Source organism: Centroberyx affinis, unplaced genomic scaffold (assembly GCF_046629955.1).
Source record: "Centroberyx affinis isolate AG114_WGS23_722 - 3 ecotype Tasmania unplaced genomic scaffold, CSIRO-AGI_Caff_v1 ptg001292l_1, whole genome shotgun sequence".
Classification (NCBI taxonomy): Eukaryota; Metazoa; Chordata; class Actinopteri; order Beryciformes; family Berycidae; genus Centroberyx; species Centroberyx affinis.
In genome coordinates this window covers 591,999-605,000 of record NW_027279798.1, presented here as the reverse complement: position 1 = coordinate 605,000, position 13,002 = coordinate 591,999, and positions in this window count along the sequence as shown.

Genomic DNA, 13,002 nt, shown 5'->3' with positions numbered 1-13,002 from the left:
CTTGTCTCTCCCTGGAAGCCCTTTACCCATTACAAAAAGGAATTGAAAGTGATATTTTGATATTCCCATGGAGTAATGGTTGTTAAATCTTTCAGCCTGGGATCCACAGTAAATTAAATGCAGTCTCACAAGGGCTTATTAAACCATGTTAGAAATCCTGTCATGTGAAGACCCACCAGACACAGACCTTGTAGCAAACCCTTTTTGGATCCCAACCCATGGTTTAAAAATCCAGGCTATGGAGGACGATGAATGTGATCCTAATGTGCCAGTCATCCGTCGACAGCCACGGCTAGGGGCTAGTCCTGACATTTCTAGAAGGTTGGCTTCACTGAGCCGGTAGCTACATTTCAGAAACTTGTTTTCCGCTGAGGAGGTTAAGCCAGGGCAGGAAAGTGAATTTTAAATCTACATAGCGTTATTTTTTTATATTCCAGCTAGATTTGAGAACAAAATAAGACCTTCAAATGGCAACTGGCTACCTGCCAAAGTAGCTGGTAGAGTATCTTAACAGCCACAGTCTTTTTGGCTGTGGCTGAATAGCTTGTGGCTATACTATTCATTTCTCACCCTGGATATACAGTTGGAGTGGAGGATATATTAGACCCCTCTCTCTTTAACCCACAAGCTATAGAAAGTGATAAATGGGTTTCCAGACCACCAGTTACAGCCCAGCTGGGAGCAAAACCTGACATTTTTATAGGGTTGCCTTCACCGAGCTGATAGCTGCTTTTCAGGAGCTAGTTTTCCACCAAGCTGATTCCTTAGATATTGCTGCCAATGTGGGCAAAACAAAAAAAAAGAAGTGCAATTTTGACCATGTCCATGTTTTCACATGAACTGAAGGTCTACAGGGATCTTTATAGCAAGTTTCATAACCCTAAGGCTCATGAAACTCAAAATTCAAAAATCAAAATCCATGATAAACCTTAAAAAATGCATGGCTGTCGATGTGAAAATAAGATTGTTCCTCAAAATTTCTGAAAAGTTGACTTGGCGAAGATGCGAGGCTTTCATCTGACAGCTTAAAGATACACTCTACTAAGCAGAGAATGTATGCTAGGCTCTCTCTCCCTCTCGCTGCTTCTCCAATTACACCTGATGTGTCTGCTTGGCTGTCGCCTCATGCTTTCCCCTGGGGATGGAGCGCGAGTAGATGGAGACAGAGATGAGGATGGAAACCAGGGAACAAGGTACTCCTGTCCACATGCATATACATGCACACCCACCCACACACGTATGCACGCATGGCCGCACACACACACACACTTTTACTGTAGACTCCCATGAACATACACACCCCCACACGCTCCTGAACCCAGACCTAGAGATGTGTGCGTGAAAACAAACATCTCTCTACACATAGCTACACACAGAATCACAAAGGAAAACACACATATAAACACACACAGACGCACACTCACACACCTATTTGTGCCCTTGCGCTATTTGTCCAAATGCAGAGAAAGGGGAACAAACACTCCAGTGTATTTGAGCATGAGTGGGCTGATGTGGTTGTGGCCTTACATGCATGAGTAAGACTGTACAGTACATGACTTTAATACCCTGCAGGCCTAGCAATGGTTACTAACACACTGACACAGTTATCAGACCAGACTAATTGGGTCTGGGACTGTGTGTGTGTGTGTATTTGTGTGTAGGAGACTTTTTATATATGCCTGTGTGAGTGATTGTGTGTTTGTGTGTATGTGTGTGTGTGTGTGTGTGTGTGTGTGTGTGTGTCCATTCACGCATTTGTTAGGGACACATATGTTATGTAGTATGTTTGCCCCTTCTCCACTCTCTTACCTCTATCATTGTATAGTGCCAAATGTGTGTGTGCATGTAGATCCTTCATATAGATGTGCATCTGTGTATCTGTGAAAATGAGTGTGTGTGTGTGTGTGTGTGTGTGTGTGTGTGTGTGTGTGTGTGTGTGTGTGTGTATGTGTAGGATACTGTCCATAAAAACTGTTTTTATCACCTGAGAAATATCTCTAAAATAAGAAAAATGTTGTCAAAGTCTGACCTTGAAATGATCATCCATGCTTTCATTTCGTCTCGCATTGACTATTGCAATTCTCTTTTTACTTGTTTTAATAAGGCCGTTCTAAACAAACTTCAAACTGTACATAACTCTGCTGCTAGACTTTTGACAGGAACGCCCAGAACAGCCCACATTACCCCTGTTTTGGCAAGTCTTCATTGGCTTCCTGTCAAATTTCGCATTGATTTTAAAGTCTTGGTTCTCACTTTCCGAGCGCTGCATGGTGAGGCCCCCCTGTATATTGCGGACTTGTTGTGCCCCTACACTTCAGGTCGCAGCCTTCGGTCCTCAGGCCAGAGTCTCCTGAAGGTCCCAAAGACCCGTTTTAAAACCCGGGGAGACCTGTCCTTTCAGGCTGTTGCCCCCAGACTCTGGAACGATTTGCCCTTGTCGCTCCGTGTGGCTGAGTCTGTGGACTCTTTTAAAAAGCAACTGAAGACAGTTTTATTTCGGAAAGCTTTTGGTTGATAAATATTCACTGGAAAATTTCACAAAATGTATATTTATTTGCTTTATTTTGCCTATGTTTTGTACAGCACTTTGTGATTTTCATCTGTAAAAAGCGCTTTATAAATAAATTTTACTTACTTACTTACTTACTTAAATGCATGTAGGAGATCCTGCATATATCACTGTTGTCCTGCAAAAACCCTGCAATCTTGGTGCTTGCATATTTTAACTTCAGTTGAAGGACTACATGCTCCTCTATGGGTTGAGAAAGTTCTACCACCCTTGGTCTCATGAAACACTTTCAAAACTGATTGGATAAACTCAGAAAAGCATGGTGGTCAAGCTAAAAACAAGGCTGGGTTTCTTATTTCCTGAAAAGCGGACTTTCCGGAGATACAAGGTTTGCACTGGACAGCAATGTGTGCGTGTGTGTGCAACTGCCTGTGTGTGGTTGTGTCCCTTTTGTGCATTTGTTATGACCACATATGTCACACGAGTGTCCCTGTCCCGCTCCGCTTTCTTACCTCTATCCCCGTATGTCTTCTGAAATGTATAAATATCTCTCCTGCCAGAGAAAACTGTCAGATGTGTCAGAGTTTTCTATGGAAGCTCTTGGCAGAGGATCACGCACTCATACAACCGTCTGACCCAGTTTCAGTCCTCACATCCTCACAGTTAAGATGCTGAGGGATATTATGCATGTCAGGGCACACACAAAAATACACAGACACGCGCGCAAACACAAACGTTTAGCTAACGCTGAAAATAGCATGCAGGCACGCGCACACACACACACACACACACTTCACCAAATCTCCAAATAATTGCATACAAACACACAAATGTTTGAGTAAATTTGCGCATCATGACACAGACTCACTGACAAATATTTGACCAAATCTGCAGATGGTTAGATACACTCACACATACAGAAACACATACACCTACACACACACACACACACACACACGCACACTCACACAAATGTTTCACCAAATCGGCAAATAATCCAGTATGAAATTAAAAAAAGACAGTCGCATCGTTAATCCAGTCTAAATCAGTCAGTCTGGGCGCATCAATTTAATGATAAATTAGAGCGCTGCAGCACTGCGCTCATCTGTACCCATGACTGTGATCCATCCAATTCAACATCATCTACAAGCAGGAGACCAGACACACTGTATCTGAATGTATCTGAATGTATCTGACTGTATCTGAGTACCCTGCTAGTCCTCCTCCATCTCCTCATCCACCCAAAGATAATGAATGCTGACTAAAGGTTTAAAATCTTAAATTATAATAATGGATAAGCTACAGAGTACACAAAGGCAAGGGAGGGAGCAAAGAATGGAGGAAGGCAGGAAGGAAGGAAAGAAAGACAGAGAGAGGGAAGAAAGGAATGAAGAGAGAGAATAAAAGAGGATAGAAGGGAGGAATGAAGGAAGGAAGCAAGGAAGGCAATGAAGGAAGGAAAGACAGAGGCAAGGAGGAAGGAAGAAAAGGAAGGAAGGAAGAGAGAAGGCAGAGAACAAGAGAAAGGAAGGAAGGAAGGAAGGAGGGAAGGAAGGAATGAAGAGAGAGAATAAAAGAGGATAGAAGGGAGGAATGAAGGAAGGAAGCAAGGAAGGCAATGAAGGAAGGAAAGACAGAGGCAAGGAGGAAGGAAGAAAAGGAAGGAAGGAAGAGAGAAGGCAGAGAACAAGAGAAAGGAAGGAAGGAAGGAAGGAGGGAAGGAAGGAAGGAAATAACATAAAAAGGAAGAAAGGAGGGGAGGGAAGACATGGGAAGGGGAGGAAAGAAGGCAGGATGGAAGGAAGGTAGAGAATTAAAGAGGGATGAAAGAATGAAAAAGAAAAGTGAAAAAGAAAGGAATGAATGAAGGAATGAAGGAAGGAAGGAAGGAAGGAAGGAAGGAAGGAAATAACAGAAAGGAAGAAAGGAGGGAAAGGAAGACGTGAGAAGGGGAGGAAAGAAGGAAGGATGGAAGGAAGGTAGAGAATTAAAGAGGGATGAAAGAATGAAAAAGAAAAGTGAAAAGAAAGGAATGAATGAAGGAAGGAAGGAAGGAAGGAAATAACAGAAAGGAAGAAAGGAGGGAAAGGAAGACGTGAGAAGGGGAGGAAAGAAGGAAGGATGGAAGGAAGGTAGAGAATTAAAGAGGGAGGAAAGAATGAAAAAGAAGGAAGGAAGGAAGGAAGGAAGGAAAGAATCCAGGAAGGAAGCGAGAGACAAAAAGACGCAAGAAGGGAGGAATGAACGAGGGAAGGAGGGAAGGAAAAGAGCTCCCCGTCAAGTGTCAAGTGACTTTAGCGGTGAAAGAGACACAGAAATAAAAGAGCTGTCACTCCGCTGCGGCTCCCAGTTGAGAGGATGAATGGATCACTGACTCCACGCCCAAATTCACTGACCTGCATAACAGCCACCGGTTAACACATTGTCACATCTGATGCCAACTTGATCAAGCACCAAGCGGGAGAAACTGTAGTGATGAGAGAGAGACAGAGAGAGAGAGAGAGAGAGAGAGAGAGAGAGAGAGAGAACAGAAGAAAATAAGTGTATAGCTTCAATGCCTTGAGCCAAACATGAGATGAGAGAGATACAGTGTATGTGTGTGTGTGTGTGTGTGTGGGGGTGGATGGATGCAGTGACGGGACGGTGACAGTAGGTGTGTAACTAATGATGTTGCCTTATAATGAGGCCGCCGCATCCGTTCACACACTCGCACATTTCCATTACACGACCCTCGTTACGCTCCTGTGGATTTATGGTACAGACTGTGTGTGTGCGTACATCTGTGTGTGTGTGTGTGTGTGTGTGTGTGTGTGTGCGTGTGTGTGGGTGGGTATGTGTGCATATCCAAACGCTCAGCCAACGGACAGCCAGATGGAGAGACCAGTATTAAAAAGGATTCAGACGGAGACAAAACGCCCGTCTTACATTATTCATGTCTTGTTTAGCGTGCACTAAGAAGAGAATCCATTCTGCTGCCATAGAGAAAGGTAGAGAGGGAGACGGGAAGAAAGAGAAACAGAGGTAGAATGAGGAAAAGAGCAGGGTGAGAAAAGAGAGAGAACTAGACAGAGCAGATGTAAAAAAAAAAAAAAAAGAAAGACAGAGAGAGGGAAAGAGAGAGTGAGACAGACAGGGAGAGAGATACATCGTTTTTTGATGTACTTCAGTGAAACAGCTCATTAGAAAACAGAGGAAAAAATAAGTACAAAGACACTGAAAATTCTCCCGTTCCCACACCCATCCACCCACCTTCATATGCGATAACAACATAACTGTAACAAAAACTCTACAGTGCCAGCAGCCCACAGACGCACAATGGACATTTTAAAAATACAGTGAGAAACAGAGAAAGAGACAGGTAGAGAGAGAGAGAGAGAGAGAGAGAGAGAGAGAGAGAGAGAGAGAGTGAGAGAAAGCGAAAGAGACAGTGAGAAAGCGAAAGAGAGTAATAATAATAATAATGATAATAACATTATTTACTATACAGCCCCTTAAAAACAGAGTTTACAAAGTGCTTCGACAGACAAAATAAAAGCAGAATACTCAAATTATGCATTTAAAAGGCAATAAAACAATAATAAACAGGGATTAAATTCATAGGAGGACAGAGGTGGTATAATCGTATAATCTAAATAGACAATAGAAAGATGATAAAAAGATGATAAAAAAAACGATAAAGAGACAATAAATGTTGGCCGTACCCCCAGAAGATTTCCTAGTGTTTCCTTGTGTTTCCCCTTCCCTGTGTTCCCAGTGCTCCCCTGTCTCTCTCTCTCTCTCTCTCTCTCTCTCTCTCCGTCTGTCTATGTTTTGTTTGTGTGTGTATTGGTGTTCCTCATTCTCCTGGCTCCCGGCTCTGCTCATGCTGCACACCTGTCTGCAATCAGCTCATCACCTCTCCCAGTCTGCTCACCTGCCTCTCATCAGCTCATCTACCCCGGCTCTTCAACCGTTCTTCGCCAGATTGTTGTTTCAACCTCAGTGGTAGATACGCTTCCAGGCCAATCTAGTTTGAACTCCTAGTGGTTTTGTCTCTTCGTGTTTCAAGTTACTAACCAGCCTCTCTTGTGTCCCAGGGCCATCACCCGCCTGCTTGTCTTCCTGCTTGTCTCCCTCCCTGCTTGTCTCCCTGCCTGCCTGCTAGCAACCTCCGGGCCTCCAAGCTACCCCTGCCTGCCACGCTTCCCCTCATCCCATGGTCACGCCAAGCCCCACTCCTCCTTAACCATCACTCACCCCTGCTGCCACCGGATTCCCGTTCCCTGCCATCAGCCCCTCATCCAGATCCTCCTTTACAATAAAGCCTTTTCTTACCAACGCCACTCTGTCTGTGCCCTGCATTTCGGTCCCTCCTGTGTTCATAACAATAAAAAGCCGATAAAAGAAAAAAAGACGACATCACATAAAAGCAAGTCTATAAAAATGGGTTTTAAGAAGTGATTTAAAAGAAGTCACTGATTCTGCTAGTCTTATCTCCTCAGGCAGGTCGTTCCAAAGCCGAAGAAGCCTAGCTGCTGCGTTCTGGCGGCGAGAGAGTGACTTTTGGTTGATGCCAGAAAGGAGGGAGTTACAGTAATCTAGTCATGAGAAGATTAGGGCGTGGATTACATTTTCCAGGTCGCTGTGTGATAGTATTGGTTTGATTCTGGAGATGGTTCTCAGTTGAAGGAAGCAGGACTGGACAATTTTTTAAATTTGTGGTTTGAAGTTTAGGTCATAGTCAAATAGTACTCCCAAGTTTCTGGCAACGGGCTTCACATTTGCGGACAGAGTACCAAGGCCACTCTCAATATGACTGATAGAATTTGGGGGACTGAACAATATGATTTCTGATTTTGAGTTATTGAGCTGAAGAAAATTCTGTGCCATCCAACAGTTGATATTACTGAGGTAATCTACAACAGCAGCTAGGCTGTTTGGGTCACCAGGTCTCAGGGGAAGGTATATCTGTGTGTCGTCTGCGTAGCAATGAAAAGAGAGATTGTGTCTTTGGATAATTTGGCCAAGTGGCAGCATATAGATTGAAAATAAAATTGGACCTAAAATAGAACCTTGCGGTAATGTGAGTTGTAGAAGATGAGTAGTTACCTATGGTGACCGTGAAGGTTCTTTCTAAAAATTAGGAATAAAACCAACCAAGTGCAGTGTCCTTGATGCCAACCCAGGTGTTAAGACAGTCAATTAAAATGGCATGATCTACAATGTCAAACGCTGCACTTATGTCTAAAAGAATTAAAATTGCACCTTCCCCCCTGTCAGCTGCTAAAAGATCACTGGTTACCTTGAGGAGGGCAGTTTCTGTACTATGTAAAGCTCTAAAACCAGACTGAAATTTCTCAAAGATGTTATTATAACACATAAAAGCTAAAAGCTGGGTTGATACCACTTTCTCTAAAACCTCTGATAAAAATGGAAGTTTAGAAATGGGCCTAAAATTATTAAGAACAGAGGGATCAAGGGTAGGTTTCTTTAAAAGAGGTTGGACCACAGCATGTTTCAAAACAGAAGGAAAAATGCCTTTCTCCAACGAGCTATTAATAATTGATAAAATACTGGGCCCAACTGTGTCAATAACCTCTTTAAGAAATTTGGTGGGGATAATATCAAGGCTGCACGTGGTTGACTTCATGTGGGATATAGTTTCAAATTAAAATGACAGTGACACAGGTTCAAAACTGCTAAAATAACTATTGATGTCCCTATTGGCATGTGTAACTTGGTCAGGGGGAGTAATTTGCTGTCTTATATTCTCAACTTTATTCGTAAAAAAGTTAAAAAATTCCTCACACATCTCTGGTGAGGCATCGGTAAAATGACGGGGAGGGGGTGATGACGGAGTCTATTACCTTAAATAAAATTCTGGGGTTCAAATGGTTTGCTGCAATCAGGTTAGAGAAGAAGGTTGCTCTTGCTTCTTTAACTGCCTTTTGATAATTGTGCATTGCATCTTTCCAGATACTACTCTTCTTCCATTTCCGTTCCTTTCTCCTACAGTCTCTCTTTAATTCCTGGGTGGATTCATTTAGCCAGGGCTGCAATGTTTTATTTGAGTTTTTGTCTTTGTATGGGGCGACAGAATCCAAGACAGTCAGACAGGTGTCATTAAAAAGGGAGACCAGCTCCTCTGTGTTAAAATCTGGATCAAAGGCAGTTAAAGGCAAAGCAGCAGCATTAAAAAGCTCAGAAAACTTGCCAGCAGACATAGAGTTAAAAACACGGCAGCGGACAGGTGTAATGTGATTAATAGGAAGTTGGGATAAAACCACTCTGAATAAAACCGCTTGTTGTCAGGGCTGAGACCACTGCACAGTACCAAGTTGAGGGTGTGGCCCTTAGTATGTGTGGGTTCTTGTACTGCTTGAGTGAGGTTAAAAGATTCAAAAGTATTCATAAAATCACAAAAGTCTGGGTGGGGCAGCAGACATGTATGTTAAAATCACCTAAAAAAAAGAATTTTGTCATATTTTGACATAAAATGAGATAACAACTCAGCAAACTCTTGGATAAAAGCATTGTTTGGTCTAGGCGGTCTGTGTATTATTAAAATTATCACCGGATCCTTAGAATTGAACATAAAACCAAGATGTTCAAGTGATGTTAAACTACTATGTAAAATGGGAGTGCATTTAAAATCCTTTCTGTAAATAACAGCAAAGAGAGTAAAGAGAACCATTTTGGCATTTTCGCCCCACTGCACCGAGGGTATTCCAGGATGGAGGCAACTCTTTATACTTGTTGTCCCTCAGGCCTCAATCTGCCTTTCAACTCCCTCCGTCAGTGCTTACTCTCTCTCTCTCTCTCTCTCCCTCTCTCCCTCTCTCTTATCCATTCACTTTCTCACCACCCCTCCCCTCCTGTGGATTTACACCCGCCTCCTCCAAATTTCACTCAGTTATTTTCATTTTGGGTAATTTTATTCTGGCGATGTTTATTCATGACCAAGGTTCTGAGAGAGAGATAAGAAGCCAAGTGCTGAGCTGGCCCCGGGGGCTGTGAGGGCTGCGAGGGCTCCGAGTCAGTCTGCGCACACACACACACACACATACACACACACACACAAACACAACTTATGCACATGCAAACACACACACAAACACTGCTTACACACACATGCAAACACGCACACAAGCAGGCACAAGCCCACAAAACTCTTCACACATACCACATACCAACAGGCACGCAACACACAAGCACGTCTGCACACACACACACTTTCATGCACACACAAATACATGCCGACATGCCCACGCTCCCACAAACACACAAACAAAGTCCTTTTTTTCGATTTCTCCTCACGTACAAACTGAGTTTTTTTGTCCGTGAACGGCACCATCGTTATCAGATTGAGACGGCGCAGGCTGCTTCCCTTCGCCGTTTCTGTTTGTGAAGGAGAAAATCATTTTTTTAGAGATGTCAGTACAAAAACAGGACTGACCCTCATCTGTCAGCAGCGTTTATCATGATGTCATGACAGATACACACACACACACACACACACACAGGGGAGACTGTTTCATTTCTTAAGCCCCCTCCTACGCATAGTTGTGTTTATATGTTGCCTACTCGTGCTTCTGTGTGTGTGTGTGTGTGTTTGTGTATGTGTGTGAGAATGTGTGCATGGAGTATGATGCATGTGCATCCTGATATGTGATTCATGTTTGACAGACGGATAGATGAGGAGAACCTAGATGTTTGCATGTGTGAATCTGTGTGTGTGTGTTTGTGTGTGTGTGTGTCTGTGTGTGTGTGTGTGTGTACATGTCAAGGTCTAGTGATGCAGAGTCAAAGAGAAAGGGAGAGGGGCTAGAGGGAGAAAGAGAAAGTGATATAAAGAAAGTGAGCACGAGAGAGAGAGAGAGAGAGAGAGAGAGAGAGAGAGAGAGAGAGAGAGAGAGAATGAGGGCTTTGTCTCTCAGAGTGGGTTCAAATCCTTCTTATTCTGCCTGCACTTCCCAAATTTACTCAGCCAGTTTCCCATTTCTACACCTCTCTCTAAGTCCTCAGACAATACACACCAACCTGATCTCCTCTAGTGGGTCTCTCCTCCACCTATAGTCCACTTTTCAAACCCCGTGCACAAGCCAGAGACACAGCATGAGCTTGTAGTCTGGCAGGGGGCCACCTGCTAGTTCGATCACAATAGAAGAACTTCCTTCCCAAATCCCGTTCATGTACTGAAATAACCAGCCGAACAGCACTAACAATCTTCCCCTTGGTTCTTCACTGGTTGCAGTTGTACGTAGTGACTGGGGAGATCATCCATTAAAGCAATACACGAGGTTTTGGGGAAATGTGGGTAAATTGTGTAAGTGTTGGACACCAAAATCATCCATTGTTCCCTGGTAGATCAATTACTCTGGTGATCCATGTTAATACTTTAGCATACAGTGTTAATAGTAGATGACTAGCATTATCTCAAAAGTGAGAACAACTTGTATCAGTTTTGAAGATAAATGGTAAGTTTATTAAATATGCACCGAGTCTGGCAGTGTTATGTAAAATATTGGCAGGATTTACACAATACAAATAACATAGGCTACTGTTTTAGACCTCCAGGGACTATTTTCCCTGTTTCCATAGGAAGTGGATGTGTTGGGCGATGGAAGACTGTGTACAGCTGAAACTCTCTGCACAGCAGATGTGGTCGCACACCTGAAATAGTTCCAAAAATAAACCTCACTATCACATCAGCTGCATTGAGTTAATGATTGTTCATTTTTAAAATGTATGACTCTACACAGGCCATATAAGAAAAACACTGACACCTTTTTATTACTAAAAGGTCAGTGTTCTCACTTTTGAGATAATGCTACTCGCCTACTATCACTTCACATAAAGTGTTGGTATGGAACACCATTACATCTATATGTATATGTAAGGTGTGATCCTCTTGTTTTGATGTGCTCTTCAGTCTAATTCTAATCCAGTCTGTAAAAGCACTATCATTTTGTTAACAAAAGATTTTACAGTTAGCCACTGTCTTTTAAAAAGTTCCATAGTTTCTCTTAATATTGTACTATCAGTTATTTTGTAAGATTAGGTGGCCGTAGCCTATTTCAAAGACATTTTCTTGCTATAGAATGTTTCCTATATTCAATCTTTGGAGAAATAAGGGTTAGGGTTAGGGAAAATGGAGGCAGTGCTATTAGTAAGTCAGTTGTAGTTTATTTTTACATTTTTAACTGAGTGAATTTAAAGTGGATTCACTCCAGCTCTAGTCTGTGGAATGAAAATAAAACCCCAGTGGTGAGGGAAATAGAAACAAAGGAATTGACTACAGGAATATTCTAGCATTTATTAAAATAGAACAGAATATAGCAGAGGTTATCACTCATGTAATTTCTTAGGTGTAATAAACTCCATGTGTAGAACTTCTGTCCCTGGTTCATTAAGGGCAGAGACACTGCACTGCACACACTATAAGAAGAGAGAGCAGATGCAAGCATAAACCTCAGACTAAATTAGAAACACTAGACTGTGACCTCTCGTTTGTTATTTCTTGGTCCAGCAACCACAAATGAATTGGCAGATAGATTTTCAGATGTTTTTCAAAAATCCATTGGAAACCTGCAATGGCGAATTAACATTTGTCTGGAGCTCGAGCACCACCTGCTGGATAGTGGGTGCAGGTGCATAATATATGGTGTGAGAATGAAGACTTGCAAGAATAATTTGGGCCAGAACAGTGGAACAGAAGGAACAGAAGATTAGTATGATAATTGGTGAATTCAAAATATTTATAGCTCGATATAAATATATAAATGTATTTTTGCTCCTGTGATACATTCAGTATATTTTTGACAAAATGAAAAAAAATAAGAGCTCTCTAATTGTGCGCCAATCTCAGTTCAAGCAAAAATGCTGCTTTAGGCTAAAGCAATTTCAGCAACATAGCCTAAGGTTATTTATAACAGCGTGAAAAACATTATTAAGGAGTCTTGAAGTTAAGCCTTTCCGCCACTAGATGGAGAAGTGGGACAGCGGAACTGGAAGAATGGTCCTTTCTCCTCTGTTTTGCAAAATTGGACTTGATCCCATTTCAGGCTGCACACCATTCTTCTGCAAGCCTGTTCGCTGTTAAAGCAGACAGCCTGGTTCCTTGGACGTCATATGATAAGGCTGGAGGAGAGCCAGCAGGGCCCCCGTTTGGAGAGGAGGCCCCATATCTCAGTCAACAGCGCGCAGGGCCCCCTTTATCTCTATAAGGGAGGGAGGCGTATCCCTTTCCCTCTCCCACTCCCTTTACATACCACTCTGACTCTCACACCCATACATTAAATAGCCTACAACCTGCCTCAGACGACGCCCCTCACACGCTGCAACCTATGAGATTACCAGTGAGCGGGCGGAGATCCAAGCCAAGTCCGCCGTGCGTCTTTTTTCGCTCGAGAGGAAATCATTGGGGTCCTATTATTGTCGGGCAGAGCGCACGAGCTGCCCGCGGCATCACCTCGGCAATAACAGAAGGGGTGCCAGCCAGAAGAGGAGGAGGA